Source organism: Aedes aegypti, chromosome 2 (genome assembly GCF_002204515.2).
Source record: "Aedes aegypti strain LVP_AGWG chromosome 2, AaegL5.0 Primary Assembly, whole genome shotgun sequence".
NCBI classification, from domain to species: domain Eukaryota; kingdom Metazoa; phylum Arthropoda; class Insecta; order Diptera; family Culicidae; genus Aedes; species Aedes aegypti.
Genome location: NC_035108.1, coordinates 128,898,489 through 128,922,465, shown reverse-complemented (window position 1 = coordinate 128,922,465; position 23,977 = coordinate 128,898,489). Strand labels below are relative to the sequence as shown.

Sequence of the window (23,977 nt, the reverse complement as noted above, 5' to 3'; positions counted from 1 at the left end):
CGAAAAGGGAATTGAGTTAGTGGGATGAAGTAAGGATCTGGAAGCAACCTAGTGATGCGATCCATGATATAACACGATTAGTAGGTATCAAGTTGAAAAGCCATGTATTGCCGTTACCTGGGGCTCTGTTGAGTAGCGTCGTAGGTGCCTGTGTGCAAATTTCTAGACTTGCAGAAATTTGCAAACAGGTACCTATGACGCTACTCAACAGAGACCACGCCAAAGGCACTACATGACTTTTCAAATCGATACCTACTAATCGTTCCCGTGATTTTTTAAGCGGTTTGAAGCCATTTTAAGGCATTTTAAACCGTTTAAAGCCATTTTAAGCCGTTTTTATCAATTTAAGGGCATTTCCAGAATTCTACCCCATTGCCCCCAATGCCATTTTCTCGAATGTCATGATCCCGAATGCTACTACCCCGAATGTACTATTACCCTGAACTCCATCACCCCAAATTCTATTTCCCTGAATTTACAATTATCTTGACATGATGACATCGATGACATTTCCGCATGAATTTGTAATTCGGGGCAATATCCTTCGGGGTTATGGGTCGTTTGGGGTAATGGGGTCGAATACATTTCAAGGTTTAAATGCCGATTTAAGACATTTCAGGGCATTTTAAGGCATTTTAGAACATTTTGAATCATTTTCTAGTATTTTAAGCCTTTCTAAGTCATTCTAAGCCATTCGAAGCTATTTGACAGCATTTTAAGGCATTTTAAGACATTTTAGGCATTTCAAGCCGTTTTGAGACATTTTAAGCTATTTTAAACCGTTTAAGTCGTTTTAAACCATTTTAAGCAATGTTAAGCCATTTTAAGCCGTTTCGAACCGTTTTATGCCAGTTTAAGACATTTTAAGCTGTGTTTAGCTATTTTAAGCCGTTTTAAGCCTCTTCAGCCGTTTTCAGCCCTCTTTAGTCATTTTTTGGTTTCTTTTTCTTCTTCTTCTTGGCATTAACGTCCTCACTGGGACAAAGCCTTCTTCTCAGCTGAGTGTTCAATGAGCACTTCCACAGTTATTAACTGAGAGCTTTCTTTGCCAAAGTTGTTATTTTCGCATTCATGTGGCAGGTACGATGATAACCTATGCCCAGGGAAGTCAAGGAAATATCCGTTACGAAAAGATCCTGGGCCGACCGGGAGCCTCACCCAGACACCTTCAGCATGGCTTTGCTTTGTAGCCGCGAACTCTAACCACTCGGCTAAGGAAGGCCCCATTCTATTGGATTACGCGACGATTTAACACACACTTCGCCAGCTTTGCTATATTTGCGGTTTTGAAAATTTTATTAAAAAAATTGTGAAATTGTTCAGATAAAAAGCAGACATGTTACCAGAAGTAGGGTCTTTTCGAGGATTTTCTGTTGGTGAAGAAGTGAAATACCTGCAGTAAAATTGGTACAGGTAGCTTCATTCTAACAGACAAAATTTGAAAGGTTACATGGGCATGTTCGAAATTCACCCGTTGATAGTAGGGGTAAGCTTACAAGCCAAATAAATCCCTACAGCCTATAAAATTTGTCAACACTAACAATAATAAATGAAATCTTGCTAGGTTACACTGTAATAACCCGACACAAATCCACGCAACAATCAACGAACATTTGCCACTGGCCGTTAGTGCGAATGATTGCCAGCAATCAAATCGTGGTAAATTCATAGCTATCATCGTCACGCTATCCATCCATCTTTGTACCGTTCTCACCCAAACCCAAAGCATGTTTGCCAACCCTGCCCGATTTCTATTTCACATATCACACGTGGAAGCGGAACTATCAAGTCACGCACATTGCGTCGATTTACTCCTGCCGAAATCTAAGTATGGGTCACGCAATTTCGGAGGACTCCTTCAAACACCGGAAAGAAAAAAAAACGTCACCAATCTCTTCACGAAGTGGGAGACAATTACCAAAAATGTAGAACGACACGACATTGACGGCGGTGATGGAGCTGATGATGATTTTGATGACGCATAATACCTACCGGGTAGTTGGGAAAGCTGGGATGCGAAATCAGCAAAGCGACGCATTCTGCTGAAATGTCCATAATAATCATTTGTGCTAAAATGATGTCTATCGCGCACTAATGGAATGCCGAAATGGAATGGTATGCCATGTGTAATGATGTTCTAGATAGGAGGAAATGAAATCGCTTGTCAGCAGTGTTATTAGCTGGAGGGATAGTTGATTCCCGGAAGATCGGATCATAACTACACTACTGTTGAAATGTGTCTCTCTGCTCCATTTAGTCATCAAAGCTTTTTTTCTTTGAATTCCCTGACCATTTTCATAACGTACACGTGTTAATAACTAGCTTCGTTCCTTTCCCATCACGAATGACCGAAGGATTGTTCCGTTTTTGAATAAACGATTCGTTTCAACACTTCCGACAAGAATTGCTTTGATGTTTCCGGATTAGAATTAGACTCCTGTCTGCCCGTAATCGAAGCAAATATTGAAGCGAATTAACTTTACACATCGAACCTCGGTGCAACAACGTACAAGTGCTTCCGGGTACTAATGCACCCACCACAACTGGTCTAATGAGCGGATAACCGATGACTCCTGGCCGCTTAATGCCAATAAACAGAGGACGGAAATGGACCGCCAATGAGATGGTGGTGAGATGGAAAAGTTTCTTCCATCCTGATGGAACACAATCCGATAATCGTTTCTATGGCACTACTGCTACCCCATCCGGAATAACTCATAATCAATTCGCTTACCAAGAGGAGATCCACTCGGACGCAACTTCTGATTTTGCTGTTTGCAGTCGGTTTCTGAGAATCTGAGAGCTCTGGAAACCTTCCGGCGAGATTCGGGGACGCTGCATCCAATGTTTACTCAAATATTTACTTTAGGAAGTCGTTTTCATCAGGAACACTGCATTAATGCGCTGCTTCTGCGTTGGCAAGAGGCTAGAGCAAATTGAACCAGTCAGCTCTATGGTGACGACGACAAGGAAATACAAGGGTAATGGGGAAGGATTGTCTATTCCAATCAAATGCAACAAAGTTTCCTGCTGCAGAAGAAGCTCTCTGTTTGCTATCCTCAATGCGGTCGTCGTAGATTTACTTTGGCTGCTTCTATCTGGTTCTGGTTGTGAATTTTCCGCTTAGTGGTTCACCAGTCAGATCAGTTTTTGATGATGTTGTTCGTGGTATTGTATGCGATGGATGCTTCCTGGTGTACCAAAGCAAAGTTTTTTAAGTATCTGCAATCGGTTTGGAGCTTGATTTGTTTCGCTGTTCTCTCAAACTAGAGCATGTTATATTTTTTGTATTTTTTCTCTACCTAATGAATTATTTCAAAACTTCTGTTGAAAAATAATTAATTATTATTTATTTTAGCTTAGTGCAAGTTTATGTCGAAAAATATTCATTCCTGGACTTTTTTTTATAGAATTTGTTGATAAATTTATGCGCGATTTGTGACTACATTCTTACTAGTTCACCATTGTCTTTGAATTGATGTCATACCGAGTTATTCGATAATTAATAACATAGTTTTCCAGTTATCATTCCCAGCACGCAACCTGATACTATTAAGATTATCTCCCATTGTACCGTTCAGTCGTGAAAACCATTATTTGGTAACCTTGAAGTATACAAAATTGTCATAATAAATTATAAACCACCCAAGGGTGGTGACTGGCCGACATGTCCAATTTGTTAGTCTCCGGTCGTGATGGGTGACAGGTCGATGCGACAAGTGGTGACATTGTTATTAATACTTTAACCACCTCTTCTCTCGTGTGTGTCTAGTCGGGAGTGTACCATTGAACCAGATGTTTCCAAGTCACGAAAGTCATTGCCCGATTTCGTTGAAAAAAAAGTTTGTCTCTGCTCTATTTCTCCTACTCTTTTCGTTTAGGTCGAAACCTAATTAATTGGTTTTGGATTTGGATTAGATTTGGATTGGATTTGGATTGGATTTGGATTGGATTTGGATTGGATTTGGATTGGATTTGGATTGGATTTGGATTGGATTTGGATTGGATTTGGATTGGATTTGGATTGGATTTGGATTGGATTTGGATTGGATTTGGATTGGATTTGGATTGGATTTGGATTGGATTTGGATTGGATTTGGATTGGATTTGGATTGGATTTGGATTGGATTTGGATTGGATTTGGATTGGATTTGGATTGGATTTGGATTGGATTTGGATTGGATTTGGATTGGATTTGGATTGGATTTGGATTGGATTTGGATTGGATTTGGATTGGATTTGGATTGGATTTGGATTGGATTTGGATTGGATTTGGATTGGATTGGATTTGGATTGGATTTGGATTGGATTTGGATTGGATTTGGATTGGATTTGGATTGGATTTGGATTGGATTTGGATTGGATTTGGATTGGATTTGGATTGGATTTGGATTGGATTTGGATTGGATTTGGATTGGATTTGGATTGGATTTGGATTGGATTTGGATTGGATTTGGATTGGATTTGGATTGGATTTGGATTGGATTTGGATTGGATTTGGATTGGATTTGGATTGGATTTGGATTGGATTTGGATTGGATTTGGATTGGATTTGGATTGGATTTGGATTGAATTTGGATTGGATTTGGATTGGATTTGGATTTGGAGTTGCTACTCCAGAATCGCCAGATCAGCTGCACTTTCACAAGGAACGAACCAGATGACTGCTTGGGCCTAAAGGACACCCTCAGTGTTTAAGTGCTGGTGATCTTCTATTTTTAGGCAACAATGACGCCAACCACGTCAGAATGCAGACCAATGAGGGGAAGAGAAAGAAAATGATGATACATCAAAAAGACTCCCACAGTAGATCGTTTATACCACTGCGTCTACGCCAGTTCATGCGGGAAGATGTAAGGCTGGTATAATTTTTATGGCAGAGAGGCTTGCTGTTTGGGTAGCAGACTGTCTATGTATGAGGCGCAAGGAAAGGCGTGCTATAGTGATGGAAGAATGGAAGCGTAGGGAGACGGTTTTTCTGTCCGTCTCGGGTTCTAGTAAATACTATGAACAGTGATAGATCAACTGTGATAGATCAACTGTGATAGATCAACTGTGACATATTAAGAGTGGAAGACAGAAGCAAGTGTAATATATAACTATAAAGTGCGAGGAAAGGGACGGGCCATGGATTGAATCCATAACCTTCTGCGCTTATGAAGCATTTGGACCACCAACCCCGTCCCATGCTTCCCCACACAATTTCTTGTAGCAGCTCGATTTACTCGTCACTATCTCCCGTTTGAACGCGGATCTGCCGGTGACGAATGCCATGTCAAATCGGTCAGTCACAAAACTCGAATTGCAGTAAACTTTGCACATGTTGTTGGTATGGTAAAATAAGTAAGAAAAATCGATCATTTTGACTCGAGAATGACTTTTAAAAATGGCGTATAGAGTTTTGCACGCAACTTAACTCCGAAAACGTTGACTTTAGAGAAAAATGTTCTATGAAGAAGTTGTAGTGAACCGTTTGGGCTACAAGAAAAAAAATATACACAAAAAAAATATTTTTCATGAAAATTTCAATAATGAAACTTCAATTTTAAATTACACAAAAACCTGATTTTAAATCATTCTTAAATGTTCACTATAAAATCTTAATAGTGAACAAATGTTTTAGAAAAAAATTCATGATAGAGAAATTTTTAATAAAAAAGTTTTTCTAAGAGCAACTTCGATCGATTTTGAAAATTTTGTTTTTTTTTTTGTCAAAATTAATACGTTTTGATGATACAAAAAGAATCTTGAAACGATTCTCAACCATAATAATTATCTTGATAACTTATCTAGAAGAAGCTATTTTCAAATTATATAATTTTAATTTTTTTTTTATTTTTAAAATAGGTCATTTCCATTAGTTATTCGCGATCATCCATCGACAATAATACATTTCTCGAAAACTTATTGAAACAGTCTCAAGTCAGAGAAGTGAACAAACTTACTTGATCGATCCTACGTGTTTCGCCGACGAAATTCCACACATTCCGCTCTTACCCAACTAGATTTTTCACTTTTAGAACGTTTAATTGCGGAATTACAAAACGGCGTAAGTAAGAATTTCAACTTTCGCAACCCAACCGCCACTTCCACCGCTCCGTTGTTTGAAGAGACAAAATGACTTAACCACAAATCACAATTGCTATAATTATTTTTGTGGGAAATAAAAGAAACTACCTAGTTTTTGAACGCGAGATGGTCGATCGAGGTTTTCCTTGATGAAAAATTGCGAATAATTAATGAAAATGGTCTATTTTATTATTAAATTCATATATTTTTTGCATTAAACTATAGATAATTCGGAAATGGCTACTTCTAGAGAAGTGATCAAGATAATCATTATGGTTCAGAATAATTTCAAGATTCTTATTGTATCATCAAACCGTATTTATTTTGACAACAAATCAAAATTTTTAAAATCGGCTTAAAGTTGTTATCAGAAAAAAATTTTATTTAGAATTTCTCCATCATGAAACTTTGTCTGTTTACTATCAAATTTAAAACTTAAGTTTAATTTTTGAATTTTTCATGAAAATGAATAAAATATTTTTTCAATGTATATTTTTTTCTTATAGTCTAAACAATGAACTATAACTTCTTCATAGAACATTTTTATCTAAATTAAACTGTTTCGGAGATACAATTTTTCAAATGAGTTGTATGCAAAAATTAAATTAAATTACCATTGCAAACGTGCAAAATCATGCCACAGAATTCAATCGAACTATAAATTTTGTAGATGTATTTTATATGGCTTATGTTGACTTCCAACCCGGTGATCTTGCTTAGGAATTGATTAAATACTGGTAGATGAAAAGACGATGAATTTCTTGCAGAAGCTTCCAAGTCGAAAACAACTGAAAAATGATGTACTTTATGTTTCTACATAAATACACGTGTTACCTTTGGTTTGGTATACTAAGGTAGCCATGACTTTTGTGAGTTAAACATGTATGAATATTCAATAAATATGGATGTATCTCATATAGTCTATTGGTAAAATCGATTTAAAACGAGGTAGAAAAATATCATCTTCTCCAAATTTAGCTCACAGGTACTTGAAAGACTGCAAAATCATTTGGTGGAAAGATATATTTTTTGAGGTGCTCATAGTTGAGATATAAGGTAAACAAAATAGCTAATTTTAAGATGAAAGACTCAAATAACATGAAAACCATAATAAATACAACTTTGGTATGTTCAGCAAAGTTGTAGCAAATGATAAGTTTAAAAACTGTGTTGAACATAGTAGGCCAATAAAACTAAAAAATAAAACACTTAAGAACAAAAAACGATTTTTTTTATTGAAAATACTTAATTTTCTCGGCTCTTAAGCAAAACCGAGAAAAAGTTTGTTCGGCAAAGTTGTTTCTATGATCATTTGCTACAAGTTTGCTGAACATACCAACTTACGATTTGTTAAAATAAAAAAGTTGGCTATACGTCACTCCAGCGATCACCGTAGAAAAATTTTTGAATCGTACATTTTGTAGTACCGTAAAACGGGGTAACTTTGATAGTTTTTTCGAAGAATATTTATGCATGCTGTTTCAAAGAATTTTAATTCATATTTTTAAAACAAGTACTGGTATCCTAACTATCGATTCCAGTTGATAGATTTCCAAAAGATTTATTCTTAATGGATATATAATTTTTCATATAATCGAAAGTCGGTTTTCTGTTTTGGGGTAACTTTGATAATGGAGCATCACTCGAACAAAATTGAATGAATTACAGAACATTTGTAGGGCGTTGCATATCTTTAGGCGTTTAACGCTATATGGAAATATCTGACTTAGATTAGAACAATGGTCCCAGTTTGTAAAAAAGTTTTGAGACCGAATTCGAGTTCTACTATAACTAGACTATCAAGTATAAGTGACGAATTCATTATGACTTCATCAAATAGTGATCGTAGAACAGATTGTTTGAGAGCATTTCAAAATTGCTAAAATCTTATAAATTTTCAATATTTGCATATAAATCCTCAAATGTACTTGATTCCAACGGAAATAGCTTTAACATGAAGTATCATACTAATACTCTTTACTTTTGCATTCGTTTTGCTTAACAGATTAACAGGAACTTTGTTATTTCGTTTAGTATGTTGAGAGTCTCGCATTATCAAAGTTACCCGCAGTATCAAAGTTACCCCGTTTTACGGTACTGAAAATTCTGAACATTTTCTCAGAAGAAACTATGGCTTTAAAATCAATAAATCTTGACGAAAATCTCATGTCCGCTTATATTAGCTTCCTAGACCAGTGTGCATTGTCCTACCTGCTTCAACATTTTATTATTTCTCCTTCCTTTGCATGAGGAACTTTGTACAAAAATCTGTCCATACTCCAAACATTTTAAAGAATCTAAAAAATGTAAATTATAGGAGTTGCAGAATACGTATAGTTCCTGATTCCTAAAAGTGCACAAGAAATTTCTCAATTTTCAAAGTAATGCAAAAGTTTCCCCTAAGATTTGAATTCATTAAAATCTTATATTTCGAATTTTATCACAATACATCTTCGGTAATGTTCTTAAAAATACCGGCAATATTTTCGCGTTAAACTTCTACAATACTTCAAAATATTCGATAATAGACCCTTCAAAAAAGTTTATTTGAAATTTCTGAAGGTAAAAAAATGGGTTCTACATCAATACGCTCACCTCGGAGTTCATAAAAAATATTATCTAAGTATCGTCGGACGGGGCTACTTTTGATTCCAGGGGCTACTTTGGACACTCACCTTTTGTATTTATTAGCAGCGTAAATATTAATCTGAGCTATTTTGTGTCTTCAGCACTTTTATTAACCAATATATACTCTACCACTAGGCATGATTTTTTCTTGGAACAACATCAACAATAACAGTATAAACAAGAAAACATTTCAAAAAAGCCCGAATAAATATTCACAAGGTATAAAACATTGGCTATACAAACATTGTTTGAATTTTACCCATGTCTTGGAAACTTATTGGGAGCATCACAAAACTATCGAATCGTCATGTTTCATGAAAATCTTGTGATTTGTTTTGCTTAAAATTGTTGTTTTATTAAAAAAATTGATCAAAGGTCTTATTTTTGCGACTTTAATTTTTTTATAATGTTTTAGTTTGTGTATTTTACAACTTAAAAAAAATAAAATAAATGTTTGTAAAAGTGAACAGACATAAAACGCATATATTTCAATACGTACCAATGCCAAATTCACAACATAATCTCTAAAAAACAATTTTTCGTCATAATTTACATGAATTTGTAGTACAGAACAGTTGCATCCTTCAAATGCCTAAATTAAACTACTCTTAAGCCAGCTCTAAACTGCTTAGAAGCTAAAATCATATTACAAAAGCAAACCTACTTCTTTACGATCATGCTAAACTTTACTTCATAGATTGCCTTTTGTAATGAAAATTACTTACTGGTATTAAATTAGTTTCCGGTATTAATGTGATCCTTCAACATATCGTTCATATAACAGTAAGAATAGAAAAAAAAGAGTTTTTGTACATAACTCATTTATCATCGCAGTACCTAGTAGTTACGTCGTTCGTTTATGTCAACTTGAAAAGCGAGCATTCGTAACTGATAGTTCCATTTAAGAGGAAGTTGAAAATTTAAGTTTCATACTGCAAACTGAGAATAGTGAATGGCATGTTTCGTTGAAATTTGTTATATATGTGTAATTGATTCTAGCTTTGCAATTTTCTACATTAAGTTTATCAATGAAAAACGTTCCATAACATCACAGTGGACGACAATTCATTGAATCAGATTGAAAGTTATAAAAAAAATCATTTCATTAGCAAATTGTGAAAATGTCCAAAGTAGCCCCTTTTTTGTCTTGAAGGACACGCTTTTTTCGCTATTCAAGCATTTTTGTTATTTCTTGATGGATTTGCCTCATATTTTGCACATTTGTTACGTACATATACAACTTAAATATAGGCAAAAATATCAACATCAATCCATAATTCTAAGAGCTACAAATCCTCAAAGTTAAAGAATGTGGAAATAATGTCAAAAGAAGCCCCGTTTGACGGTACCTAATAATACTTTCAGTAATAATACCATCTGTTTTAACACCAATATTTTTTTAATATAAAATAGGAAGAAAAAAGAAACCAAAAAATTGAAGTTCGTGGAAGAATCACAAAGAGCATTCCTTGTGAGTATGCGACATTACTTCTGTAAAACAAGTATTTGCTAGGCCCCCTCTGGGCCCCCTCCAAAAGAAAATCCTAGCTACGCCAATGCTTGCACTCTGTCGTAACAGCTGCAAACGAAGATTCCCATAATTTTGATGATCACGAAATACTCATATGAGCGTTCGACTACTTCTTGGATGGGGAATCGGCAGATTACTTGGATTGCAACTTCGTTGTGCAACGTTACTTGTTATGTATATTAGTTTAATGTTCTCGGTTTCTTCAAATAACTTACTCCGGAGAATTCCTCCAACAGTTCCTTCAGAAATTCGTTTTAAAATTCCGCTAGGTATTCTTTTAACATATCTTTCCCAATTTGGAATATATGATTCATAACGTCTTCCGTGATATTCTTCAGGAATTCCTATATATATTTTTGGGATACCACTAACCATTCAAAAAACTAGAAATGTTCAGAAACTTAATCAGTAATTCTACAAAAATTATCTTCTGGAAAACCTTTATTATTTTTTCGGCGAGGTCTCATGTAGGTTTTTTTTTTCAAGAGTTCACGAGTTATACGATTTTCCAGAACAAGCTCATAGAAATCTATCGTAGAATTCATTCAGGAAATACTCTTATGATTTTTACTGTTCTTTTTATAGGAAAATAATTTATTTACGTTTCAAATGTTTCTACAGACTCTTGTTCAAACTTTGTTACACATTAATTTATTATTTCATTAAGATAATTCAGTGAACTATACATTAATTCTCAAATAGATTACTGGATTGCTTCTACCATGCTTACTTGAAAAAAAATTGCTTTTTTCAAGTTGTTCTTCCAAACTGCGTAAATTTTCACAATCTTGCTTAGAAATTCGTTCTAAGATTCTTGTGTCCGGAATTAAAAGCTGTCCGTAATATGAATCAAAACGCTACTTGAAGGAACAAAATTTTAAAATAAAAGAATTGTTTGGGATCCCTTGGTGGATTTTTTTTTTGGGGAACACGTCAAATGAAAGCTTAAAACCTATATATTCGAATGGTGAAATTTAGCGACGCCTATTTTTTTGGGATAATATTGTTCTACCAGACACGCAGTACAGAATCAGTACAGAGTTCAATGTTTGCTGCGTTCTCGTGCAAAATTGGAACGCGTTAAGTTTGAAATACATTACTGTTTTCTTGAATGATTGAAATGATTGATTTGAAATGACATGGAAACTTAGGAAGCATTTTTATATACTATATATACTTTCTAGTGGACGTTTTAATCAAATTTGTGAAAGAATTCTTCGTGGGATTAAGAAAAAAATCAATGCAATACAGAGATACATTTCTTGACATATATCCGGTAGAAAAAATTGAGCACTGCATTGTGAAATTCCTAGAAATAAAATGTGATATAATTCATGATAGAATATCCTCCAGAAATTTCTTAGCAAACTCTTTTATAGATTCGAGAGAACAATTCTTGAAAAATTTTCGTTACAAAATTATGGAACAATAAAGCAAAAGGGATTGTCGATCTGCTTGAGGAACTCCTAATAAAAAAGAAATTGATGATTTATCGAATTTCAGAATGCATGTTCCGTAGTTTTTTGCAATGTTCTTAAATAAAAAAAAAAAAAACAATTCTCGCGTAACATTACTAAAGGACCTATCTAACACTGAGAGGCTCTCTTTGTTTACTTTCTCTTTCATTAATAACTGAGTCACATTAATCTCATCTATTGCGTTTTTTGTATGAAACGCTAGTCAAGGAAATTGACTTTCGATCTATAGTGAAAAACTTCACAAAATCTTTAGTGTTCCACTGCAGTGCACTGTTATAATCGAAAGAGAACGAGAGAGGAGAGAATCTCTCATTTGTACATAGGTCCTTTAGTAATGTTACGCGAGAATTACATGTTTGTGGGTAATGAGATATACTTGAAATATGCATTGAAATTGTTAGTTTGAGTCTCCACGCGCGGCCAACATAATCTCTTGGCATAATGTAGCATAATGGTACCATAAAAAGAAAAAAAGCTATGTTTTTTTTTCATTTCATATTCGATATCCTGAATAATTCTGAAGGGAGGGAGGGACTGGGGGATTCTGGTGGTGGCCAGGCCCCCCTGTTCTTACGCCAAAGGTTTGGATCCTTTTGAATTTGGATGTCGTTACGTCTTCATTGACGTTCGTTGACGACATATCACAGCGAATTTGTGCGACTTGCTTAATGTCAGAGCTAATCCATTGTTCCGTTTGTAGCGGCCTTGCTAATAAAAATGAAAAGAAACAACCCTATGTGAAAGAACACATTGAAGAAACAGGTTCCATTCAATCATCAATCCATCATCAGCACATTTGTGAACGGGGTTTTCTTCGTTTACCAGTCGAGACCGCTTCGCGATACCTCCGGAAGTGATTCAATCTAAGCCGACACCGCCGCAACGCCTCAGCAGCGGCGAACACCGAAAGAGGAAAGCGAAGAAGAAGGTATCACACCGTTCCCGTTGTCGGATGGGGCGGAAGCCAGCAGGTGCAAAGGTAACAAACCCGACCATTCCCAAAAAAAAAGCGAAGCAGCAGCGATGAGAACCGGGAACGAACAAAACACGAGACGCTCGCAGTGTTTTGATCAAAATTCCCCCTTTCGTCGTGTGTCGCACACTTCTTCCTCAATACCCGTCGGTGGAAAGCTGCTTGGATCGGCTTCTCTTGCGCCGGTGTGGTGGTAAGTGGCGAGGTGACGAATAGCCTAGCCGGTTTCGGTGTGGGTTCTCTGTTTTCTTCGGTTCTTCTCCACCAAGTGTTGGGTGGGTGGGTCTGGTGGAAGGCGGCTGATGTGGGAGATTCTTTTCCCTGTGCGTATTGCAACTATGGCCGATTGTGAGAGAGATTTTCCGATGTTTTTTTGGTGAGTGACTCGTGTATGGATGGGACAAGAGAGTGAGATCCCGGGTGTTCTACGATCGGAGAGATTTGGTATGGCTTCTGGTGGTGTTGGTCGGTGGATTGGGAAATGTCTTCTGAGGAGGGTGGTCTGTAAAGGAGAAGGTCGTTTCGGCTTTCAGCAATCGTAGAAGGGTGATATGGTTGAACTTGAGAAAGGTATGCAGCAAGAGTGATCTTATAGGAAATGTTTGTGAGGACGTGAATGTGTGCGCAGATGTCTCTTCTCTCGCGGTCGCTCGGATGCATTTCCAGAGCGGCGTAGAGTTCTGGAGAGCGCTTGTAAGCCTCGCCTCGGTCTGGATAGCTGTATTCTCGTCAGTTCAGTTTTGTACCTACGGTTGATAACACGGTCAGGTTCGGATCGAACTGTTGTTTTCGTCTCCGCATTCTCGGTATTCCAGACAGGTTGAGTCACCTAGCAGGAATTTGCCACGCGACACATTCCGTAGTTTGCTAGTTCTGCCGTTGAGACGGGACCGCGATACGTTGGGCATTTGCATCTGCCAGGATAGCTTAGCTTCCGTGCCGTAGTCTACGCGAATAGTTGTTTTCCTTGAAAAAGGAAACTGTGCTCCGTGAATCATCCCTTTCTCCCGAAAGTCGGTGTCATTCGACGGCAATTGTTGGTGTTTGTGTGTCGTCCCATCGCGTACGTGAAAATATTCGTCTTTGGGTGGATTGTGAGGTATTGTTATTTTCATCGGGTTTCTTGAGTCACCACCCCCTACGACACGACGACGTACTTCAAGTTCGAGGGAGCAGTGTCAGTGCCGAAAGCTGTGTGTGCGAGATTTCGCGAAGAACCCCCCCTAATCGGAAGCATATCGCTGTAGTCGTGTAGTGTAGTGTCTAGATATCTGCGCCGGCGGAAAGCTCTCCGGAGAAGAGAAGAACCACCATCATCATCCATACATACGAGGGCGACCATAGTTTCGTACACAGAGATATACACGGTGCGAATTTGAGCTCATTGCCAACATCGCCTCTATTGGTACTGCTGCGCTGCACTTCTTAGGCGTGGACCGTCGACGTTTCGGGTTTTCGCGACTGCCACTACCGTCAGTGTTGTAGAGTGTGTTTTTCCGGCGAAAGTGTGTGACAACAACGCCCAACAGAAGATAGCCATTCCCAAGATCATCCCCAAGAAATCAGGTTCAAGTGGAAGTGTGCAAGTTGCTCCGATCCAAGTGGGAAGAATATAGTGTGATCCGACAGTGAAGTCCTGTCTAGCGAAAATCTGGAAGATTGCCAATTGTAGTGTGCCGAAGTTTCCTGCAAAGTTCCTCAAGTTACCCGATACGTGTCGTTCAACCATCTCGGTTCCGTCACCGCCGACACCAGTCCAGTGTAGCATACCCACAGAGTGTTGCGGTTTTAGCTCTACAGCAGATCCAGCCCTCGAGTGTTCCGGAAAGTTGACTCGACCGACTGTCTGTGTCTGTCTTTGTATCCAGCCTGCCAGAGCGACAGCCACGTTTTGTTAACCGTGAAAATTGGATTATATTACTTCGGGCAGATCGATAGCTTTAATTAATACTTGCACGCCAAGGAAGGAACCAGCCGAGAAGCTCTACGGATCCGGTTGAACTGCGCCGCAGCTAGAAAACCGGCCACCGTAGCCTCAAAGTAAGTCCACTCTACCGCATGGGCCGATGACCGCATGATTGGGTTTGTTTCTATCTGTTCGGGACGGGACAGGAACCACGTCGCTCATTATCGGGGTAGATGAAACGTGATTCTTGCCTCTCATGGGCCCAGCTCCGGTATCCGTGGTTGCGTGTCAGCGCTTTTAGCCGACAACTCAACCGAAACTTTCTGCTTTTGCAATTATACTCATCATCATCTGCCTCGCCCGCCGTTGTTGGTTTCTGCTCGAGGCCGGGTCTGGAAACGCGTGCGGTTTCTCCCTGTAGTCTTCACCGTCTGGAATGTGCATTAAAAATGGCGACACAACCACCCGGAACCTTAAGTCTGCAAAACTACCGATGTCGCTACGCCAGACGGAAGAGCGAAACGCGAGGAAAAATAATTAACAACTTCCGTTTTCGACTGCCTAGAACGCCACAGTATAATGTTGTCTGCTGGCTTTTAGCTCGGTTGTTACTGTAGTCAGCAACAACAACAACAGCAATAATAATAAAAAAGTAATAGTTCTGGTGGTGATTCTTTTTCTCGCCGGATTTGTCCGGCTGTCTGTGTGTGCAAGGGTGGCCCCAAAAACGGATTTTTGCTACAGCGATTTTCCTCTACTAGAGCTAGACTACAGTAGATACAAGGCGTTTGACTGCGTGGCAGTCGTCGTTTTCGTCGTCATCGTAGACTCCGGTGACGACGACGACGATGCAGATGCGGTTTAGTGGATTTTCCCCCTGCCCTTCTCTCGCTCGAGGCACAATCTCTTCGGCTACAGTGGGAAAACCAGCTAGCAAGAAGCAGAAGAAGAAGCCGAAGGAAAGCGCAGCATTGCGAGGGAGGGGTACAGTGCGGATGCATGAGTGTATGTATGTGTCCGCCGCTGGAAAATGGTAGTGCAGCACGGAGCAAGCACCACACACTGTCTGGTTACGACGGATGGCCGAAGCCGCAGAAACGTGGTGCCGGTGCTTTTCGGGAAGATAATTGAAAATTCCGCTTATTGTTTGCATGCTGCTGCTGTCGGTTTGCTTGTGTGAGCTGTGTTTTTGCGGATTATTTCGATTTTTTTCGGGAAGCTCTTTTGCGTTCTCCACGGCGCTAGTAGACAAATGGCCGGTTACGAATGAGTAAACTTGGCCGAATGGCTAACGATGCATGACTTTTTTTTGGTGCGGTATTAATTCCTGAGAAGCTGAATATCCTCAAAAAATGATTCTGATTTGAAATCCACCATAATTTACAGTAGAAACTGAGGTAGAAATGAATCCTGTATCGTACCTGAATCATCCTAGGGACTCTTTGAAATTTTCCATATGTCACACTGTGAAGGCAACATGCTACCTATATTTGAGGCGTACAGCTTTAATTTTTCAATAAAAATATGAATAGATCCTAGGCTTCACAGCAAGAATATGAAGGAAATACCTGTGCAGGGTGTCCAAATTTCTATTATTATCGAAGCCTCATGTATCTTAGATTTTATTTCCGAAGTGGTTAAGTATTCTGTCAAATTTTTCACGTTCTGAAAGATTGAAATTATTTCGTCTAGAAAATTTGGATTTGTTCAACTTTTAGTCATCTTTTATACTAAATTCATAGCTAATTTTACAACTTAAAACTATCTTGTACAAAATGTATTGGAGAGTTTTCGCGGGCAGAATATTGTTTAACCTTTCAATTACGAAAGCTTAGCCCATATGCTGAACTTATTAAAAATATATCCAAGGTACTGGAAAGTTCGATAACAATCGAGATTTTGATACCATTCCTGACCCCATCCCAGGAAACGGAAAAGTACCACAAACAGTGTGATAGATCCCATCCAGAATCATTTTTTGAGATTTTTATGAGGATGCCTTCTGTTTCAGAATTTTCGGTATCTTTTTCTTCTTCTTGGTATTACGTCCTCACTGGGACAGAGTCTACTTCTCAGCTTATTGTTCAATGAGCACTTCCACAGTTATTACCTGTGAGCTTTCTTTGCCAGAGTTGTCATTTTCGCATTCGTATATCATGTTGCAGGTACGATGATACTCTATGCCCAGGAAAGTCAAGAAAATTTCAATTACGAAAATATCCTGGACCGACCGGGATCGAACCCAGACACTTTCAGCATGACTTCTTTGAACCGTGAACTACTAGGCTAATGAGGGCCCCATATTCTAAATGTGCTATATTTCACAATAATAAAAAATGACTAGAAATGAGACGAGTGAATATCGGCACTATGCCTCTGTTTTACAATAAGAATATGAGGGTATCAATGTTACATTCCAGAAATCCGGAAAGAACGAAAAACGGCAGTGGACTGTGCATTAACATTTTAAGCAAGCAACGCTTTGATCATGTCATGGATTGTCTGATCTGATGTATTATAGCCAGGCCCGGATTTGGGGGGGGGGGGGGTGCCAAGGGGGCCAATGCCCCGGCCTCCCCGATCAAGGGGACTTCGAGAAGTAAAAAAATGAAATAGCAATTCATTTTATAGTATAGTAGTATATTGTGGGCTTCGTGGCCTTGCGGTTAGCGGCGCCAGTCGTCTAGGCGTATTGTTCCACGGGGTGTAGGTTCGATTCCCGCTCCAGTTGGTGAAAACTTTTCGTCAAACGAAAAATTCATCACTGGGCTACTGGGTGTTCCGTGTTGTCCGTTGCCTAATGTTAGTGATCGTTCAGTCTGTGCAGCCTATGTGCTGAAGACGGTGTAAATTGTCTTTATATTCCATAAGATTTCTATCTAAATTTTTAAATTTAAATGAAAGTTCTTCTAACCGCTAATAAATACCATCAAACTACTATTTTATCAAACACATCTGAAATTCTGCCAAAAGTTTGAAATTTCCATATTCTACTGTGTTTTTTTTGTGTCAGATTTGTATAATCTTACATAGTATATTTTCATGGTTTTGTTTGGATATTGCAATTTTTACCAAGAGCTTTATTTACTATAATTTTGACCTTCAATTTGTTTAAATTGTGCAGTTTTTACTAAGAGTTAACATAATTTTGTCCCAAATCTACAGAATTGAAATACAATCATATTTTGATCGAACCTTAAATTTCTAGCCCAAGTAGATAGATTGTCAAGGTAATTTTCTATGATCTTTGCGGGATTTCCACTTGAGGATATATATACAGATAGTATAGCATTATCTGTAAGTTGTCTAAGCGTAGCAGTTCTTTCAAATTGTCGGTATCTGGAACAATAGAATACACTGTTAAAATACAGGAAAAGGTAAGGTCAACAAAATAAATTGAATTATTACGATTATTTTAATCACGTTTTATTAAAACATCTGAGTTCTACAAAACCAAATGGTCGGCGTTAAGTCAGAGTGGACCAAGTGACATTTTTCATATTTTGAGAAAAATGGGCTTAAAGTCTAATGCTCTGTATTTTTTTAACTCGTTAAAATTTTGGTTCAATATTTCTACACATCTTTGTGTTACTTTCACACAATATAATGTGAAGTGATAATCATGAAAAATCATAATCCAAACCTCTGATAGAACGATTTTTTGATGGACAATGTGTACTTGGTCCACTCTGACTGAACTAAAGACCACCGTTCAGTGAGTTGGTTCACTCTGACTGAACAATTTCTGAGAAAATAACAATCATTCAACGCTTGCATGGTCATACTGGGTGCAAATCTTCAAGATAAGCAGATTATCAAGACCCTTCGACATCAGAATCGTAAATTCTTCAATAATTCATATCGTCAATCTCGAAATAAGTGGAATTTTGATAGCTTGAAAATTAAGGTTTTGCAGGGTCAAAGCATTGGAGACCAGAAATATTCAAATATGCGTTCAGTCAGAGTGGACCAAGTGAAAATCTTGAGTACCGACCAAAATACACTGGTCCAACAAGCGAGTTCTAGGACATGTCATACATACACCATAGAACTACCATGAACTCCTATCGGACTTTGAAATCGACTCAAAAAGTGCAATAATAAATCAGTTTATTGCTTTTAAACACTTGGTCCGCTCTGTCTGCACAGAAATTGTTGCAATTTCTGACCACCCATCCAAATATGATAAATGGCCAAAAATCAAAATCAAATGCATCGAATTAAGTAATGTTTATGAATTTATATTGATAGATGAGTAGAAGAATCATTCGATGTCGACAAATCTGACAAATCTCTTGAAATGGTTTCATTTCCTCGCATTCTTCAGTGCGCTGACCATTTTCACTGTTATGGTAATAAGCACTTGGTCCACTCTGACTGCACACTTTTATCGATTTTAATTGATCATCCAAGGTAAATTTATAACATACCTCTCGCAATGTACAGCATTCATCAAATCTGATCAAAGTGAAACTGAGGTAAGATAATTTCGCATCTAATAAACGAATAATCCAATTTTCCCAAGTTTTGTACTTGGTCCCCTCTGACTTAACGCCGACCAAATGGTCTCCACACTATTTTATCGTTAAACATGCTTCAATCCAAATGATTATTTGGAACGTTCTTAAGCTGCTTTACTATGAAGAATTATAATAATAGAGAAAAACATGTTAATGTATCGTAAAATTCGAGCTAAATCAGTTTTATTTCCAAATTTGTTGGACTCTTTTACACCCTTGCCTACTTTTGCTAATCATCTTTTTCACAACCTACCTTACCTTGTTACCAACCTCTTCCCACTCAATGGTTAACTCACCAGGTGGTTTCTTGCATACATTTAGCCTCCCGAAAAAAAAACTCCATCAAATTTTCCTCACCGCATACACTTCCTAGTTTCGAGACGGCTGGAGTCCATTTGCCAAGCAGTCCCAAATCTCAAATTCGCCTTCGAGCAGCATTCTTCGTTCCCATAGTCGACTTCGGCCGAACCCATATTATGTGCGTCGTCACCCTCCTAAATCAAGTCCACGCCGCAATTGCCTGCACCTACACCCCCTCCGCCACCCCGCCCAACAAGCACCAGCTATTATTTATACGATCTTGACGATTTCGGTTCCCCCTCGCGGATGATCGTCATCGTCGTCGTGGACGGAGATCCCCCGAATTATCTTCGCTCGTTTTTTCACTACACTTCATGTGATCCAGCAACGACGAGTGCGAAGCAAACGCGAAGCATCGTCATCTGATGATGGTTTTTCTTTTCGGGTGTTAGCCCGAATCCGTTGTCCGTCCGTGGCATGATCCGCGGAGCGGTGTCCGTGTGTTGGTTGCGTTGCGCTTGAACTGAATCACTGAGTGCTCCGCTAAGCCGGGCGCGACTGACTCTCCTTGCGTGTGTGGTTCATCATTCTCATCCGAGATTATTGACCTTCCCCCGGTTCTGTTTTCTTTCGGTTTTCGGGATTTATAAATGTTGCTTTTGTTGTTATAATTTCTGGATTATTGTTGTTGTTTTCTTGTCGTTTTTTTTTCGGGAATAATTTTCTCCTTTCGCGGCACATCGCAAAACGACGTTAATCCGGTTGTCCGGTTGCTATATGTGAGGTCGTGGTCGTCTTCCAGAACAGACGATCCAGTCGGCAGACAGAGAGGGAGAGAAAGAGAGCAATCCACCGAAACCAGATGGAAAAGATGACGAGGGAAGATTGTTTTGATTGCGTGAGTCTGAGCCTGTGTGCTCGTCGCGTGTTTCTGCGCTTCTATAGCCTTTGTGGCCCGGGCAAGGCCGAGGGGAGGTGCACCTATATTGGAACAACGAACCGGAAAGCGGTGCCGAAAGAGCAACAGAAGAAGATCGCTCGCGGGGAATCCGGTACGGATGGTAGATTGTTTTTATGAGTGGTGGTGGTGGTTATGATTGGAGAAAAAGAAGAAGAGGCAAGGAATGAAAACGATCGCAAACAATTTACCGAAATTCGAATATGAATGTCGATTTGGTGCATAGTGAGATAATAGGCAAAAAAGTTGTCAAAACCATTTAATTTGAGTGATCATGGGGCCCAAATTGATATAGCAAAAATCTCGCAGCTATTCAGCAAGGCCATGTTGAAGGTCGTGGGTTCGAATCCTAGCGATCGAGGATCTTTTCGGATTGAACATATTCTATACTTCCTGCGACATAGAGTATCTTCATGATTTCTTCTCGATATACAATACAGAAATGGTTAACCCGTATAGGCCTGAGTGAAAGCAAAAATACTGAAAACCCCTCACCGCTCAGCGAATTCTTAACGGATTCAAATATTTTTTTGTCAGTTCACTGGCCCACATTTCTAGTTTCTAGAAGTAACCAAAGGAACTCGGAAATATTCCTGTGGCCGGAGTTATTCCGGTGGGTCACTGGGTCAAGTCGGGTAAAAAGGGCTATTTTTTGGGACATGCCAAATTACCTTTATTTATTTGCCATGACAATCATTTTAATATGCATACATCATTAAGATTTGATGTTCAACATTATAAATTAAGAGTTTTGCACCGTTTAAAATATACCGGATGTGGCCATTCGGACATAATGCTCTGAAGAACCGGGTATAGATTTGTTGGATACTAAAGCGTTTCAATTCTCTAAAAGTAGAAACCAAACATAATTATGCACTAAAATGCATTCCCATAACCTTGGCACAAATGTTCAGATACAAATTGGCCACTTTATCGTAAGTTTGAGGCGTGCCGGGACCCGAAAATGGTCATTTGTAGGATTAATCAAATGCAAAACTCATAGTTATCCAATTCAATCTCAAAAGGTTTACACTGATGCAATTTTCTTAAAATTCCGTCATGTAGTGGCCACATTATAGCCAATTCCGGAAAGTATCTGTGACTTGAAATTTGCCTACCTCACAAACACAAACACAAACGAACAGTACCCATCTCACCCGACTTGACCCAGTGATCCACCGCAATACCTCCGGTCACAGGAATATTTACGCGTTCCTTTGTCCACTTCTAGAAACTAGATATGTGTGCCAGTATACTGACAAAAATCATTTCAATCCATTAAGAATTCGCTGAGCGGTAGACATTCTAGAATTTTTGCCTATACGGGTTAATTGACAATTAATGTTCTAAATTAACCCCTATATCGGCAGCTTCATTTTTTGCCGCTAAAAAAATATTCAAACCGCGATAACTTTTTTGTTTCTCGATATTTTTGCACCATTTTTTCACAAAACCTCAAAAAACCCCTTGCAGTTCTAGAATGCGTGTCGATATTAATCATTGGTGATCTAGTATTGAAGATATTCCGATGTTCCTTGCGGACCGACATTCTCCATACACATTTTCTTTGGCGGCCATTTTGTTTTTGGTGAATTTATCAAAAAATAAAATAAAATGTGCACTATACAATGCCAGGTAATAAGAAGTTAGTCTGAAAAAAATCATACAAATCGGTTCAATATTCTTGGAGAAATCTGAAAATTACGATATGTGTTTTTTCAGAGTTTTTTAGATCTTTATTTGTCCAGTGTGGTACCTGAAACATAAATGCTCATTTTTCAAAGACGACTGCACCAAATTGCTCCATTTTTTCACAATATACTCGCATTAATGGATCATTCCGAGGAGTGAATATCCGAATACGATAAAAATTCTGTAGCCTTCTGGGGTTATGGCTACGAGTCGGTCCCCCAAGAAATTTTGGAACATCTGCTGATCCAGATGATCAATTATCAATATCGACACAGATTCTAAAACGAGAAGAGGTTTTTGAGAGCTTATGAAAATATGGTGCAAGAATATCGAGAAACAAAAAAGTTATCGCGATTTGAATACTTTTAAGAGGTAAAAATTAAGCTGCTAGTAGAGGGGTTAATAACTATGGAAGTGTTTATAAGAACGCTAAGCTGCTGAAGAACAAGCTCTACCGAGTTGGGATGTAAAGTGAAGAAGAAGATACCTTGGATTTTACAAAGTGTATAAAATGAGATTGTAAAATAACTTGTTTTATGGAGACTTTTCGCAACCTCAGGATTTCTTTCATAGATTTTTCAGAAAACATTCTCCAGTTCATGCACCTGGGATCTCTCTAACAGTTTATAGAGTGATTCCTCCAGCAGTTTTCATAAAGAGTCGTCCAGATTTTTTCCAGCGAAGTCCCAAGGGAAGCCCAAAAGTATTGTTAGAGTATTCTTTAATTTCGTCCAGCCCAACGCTGATATCTTCAATTATTTCTAAAGAGTTAGCTCTTTTAATTAATATCACTAAAAATTTCTTTCATAGATTTTTCAGATAGTTCTTCCAATGATTTTTCCGAAAGATCTTCTAAGTAATCCTTCAGTGTATTTTTCGGGTAAACCTTCAATGGTTCAGTTTTTTTTAAATGCGTCAAAAGACTTTTGAAATAATATAAAATATATAAAAAACATAAAATAATACTCAGAAGTTACGCAGATTATCCATTATTCTATAGAATAATAGAGCAATTCTCGCTGAAGCCAGGCCGCCATCGGCACCCATCGTTAGAATTCCAATTTTTTATCACTTATCGCATGTTATTGATAAAACTTAAGTTCACCCTTAGTGCTGTTGAGTGCTAACAAGGTGAAAACTCATTCTACTACTGAAAACCAAGATGGCGTCAAAATCCAATATGGCCGCCAGATTTTTTTCACTCAATTCAATACTCCTATTCTTCATCTGACTCAAATAATACACTAATGATTGAAAACTTGTTTCTTTATTGTACAGCTTTCTGATGGTGATCTCAGAATTCAAAACTAGCGGTGCGCTAATGGTGAAAAAACGATATTTCTAACAAAATTCAAGATAGCCGCCATTTTTTTTTTTTTAACTTCGAATGAAAGCTATATCCTTTCTCTATACGATGCCACTAAGTTTGCTATGTGTTCCAAGGGAAAATGGACTTTTTCGAAAAATTTTTAGCTAGCTGGCGTACGAGGGGCCCACCAATTTGAGAAAAACGAAAGGACCACCCATAAGTTGCACTGAAAACTAGCGATCAGTGACATAAAATTGTAACTCTAACGATGGGTACCGATGGCTGCCTGGTTTCAGCGAGAATTGCTCCTAGCAATATCCGTAAAAAACACAAATTCCGAGAAATACTTAAGGAACTCTTGTCAGAATTTTCACACCGATAGCTTAGCAATTACTGCAGGTATTCTTCTAGAAGATCTTCCAGGAATTCTTACAGAAATACTTACATGCGGGGGTTTCCTATGAAGTTCTTCTGAAATTTGTGAAGGAATCTCTGATGAAGACCCTCTAAGAATCTCTGAAATAATTCTATGAAAGTCTTTAGAGACAGAAATTTTAGGAGTCCAGAACAAAAATCTTGGAGGCAATGCTGGAAAAAATCTATGGAAGAATGA

General features: G+C 38.2%; 1 protein-coding gene across 14 annotated transcripts in view; it reads left to right on the top strand.

Annotated features, from left to right (window-relative positions):
- Nucleotides 1-23,977, top strand: part of LOC5565828 (protein alan shepard) — a 765,716-nt gene that overhangs the window by 370,934 nt on the left and 370,805 nt on the right. For 3 of the 14 annotated variants that reach the window (XM_021842348.1, XM_021842345.1, XM_021842343.1), the window contains exon 1: nt 13,407-14,719. The exons of 8 other annotated variants lie outside the window; for them this stretch is intronic. The gene's annotated coding sequence lies outside the window, so the exon portion shown is untranslated. Of the gene's footprint in view, nt 1-13,406; nt 14,720-23,977 lie in introns of those variants that run through there. 3 more of the 14 variants (XM_021842347.1, XM_021842344.1, XM_021842346.1) reach the window with 3 other exon arrangements.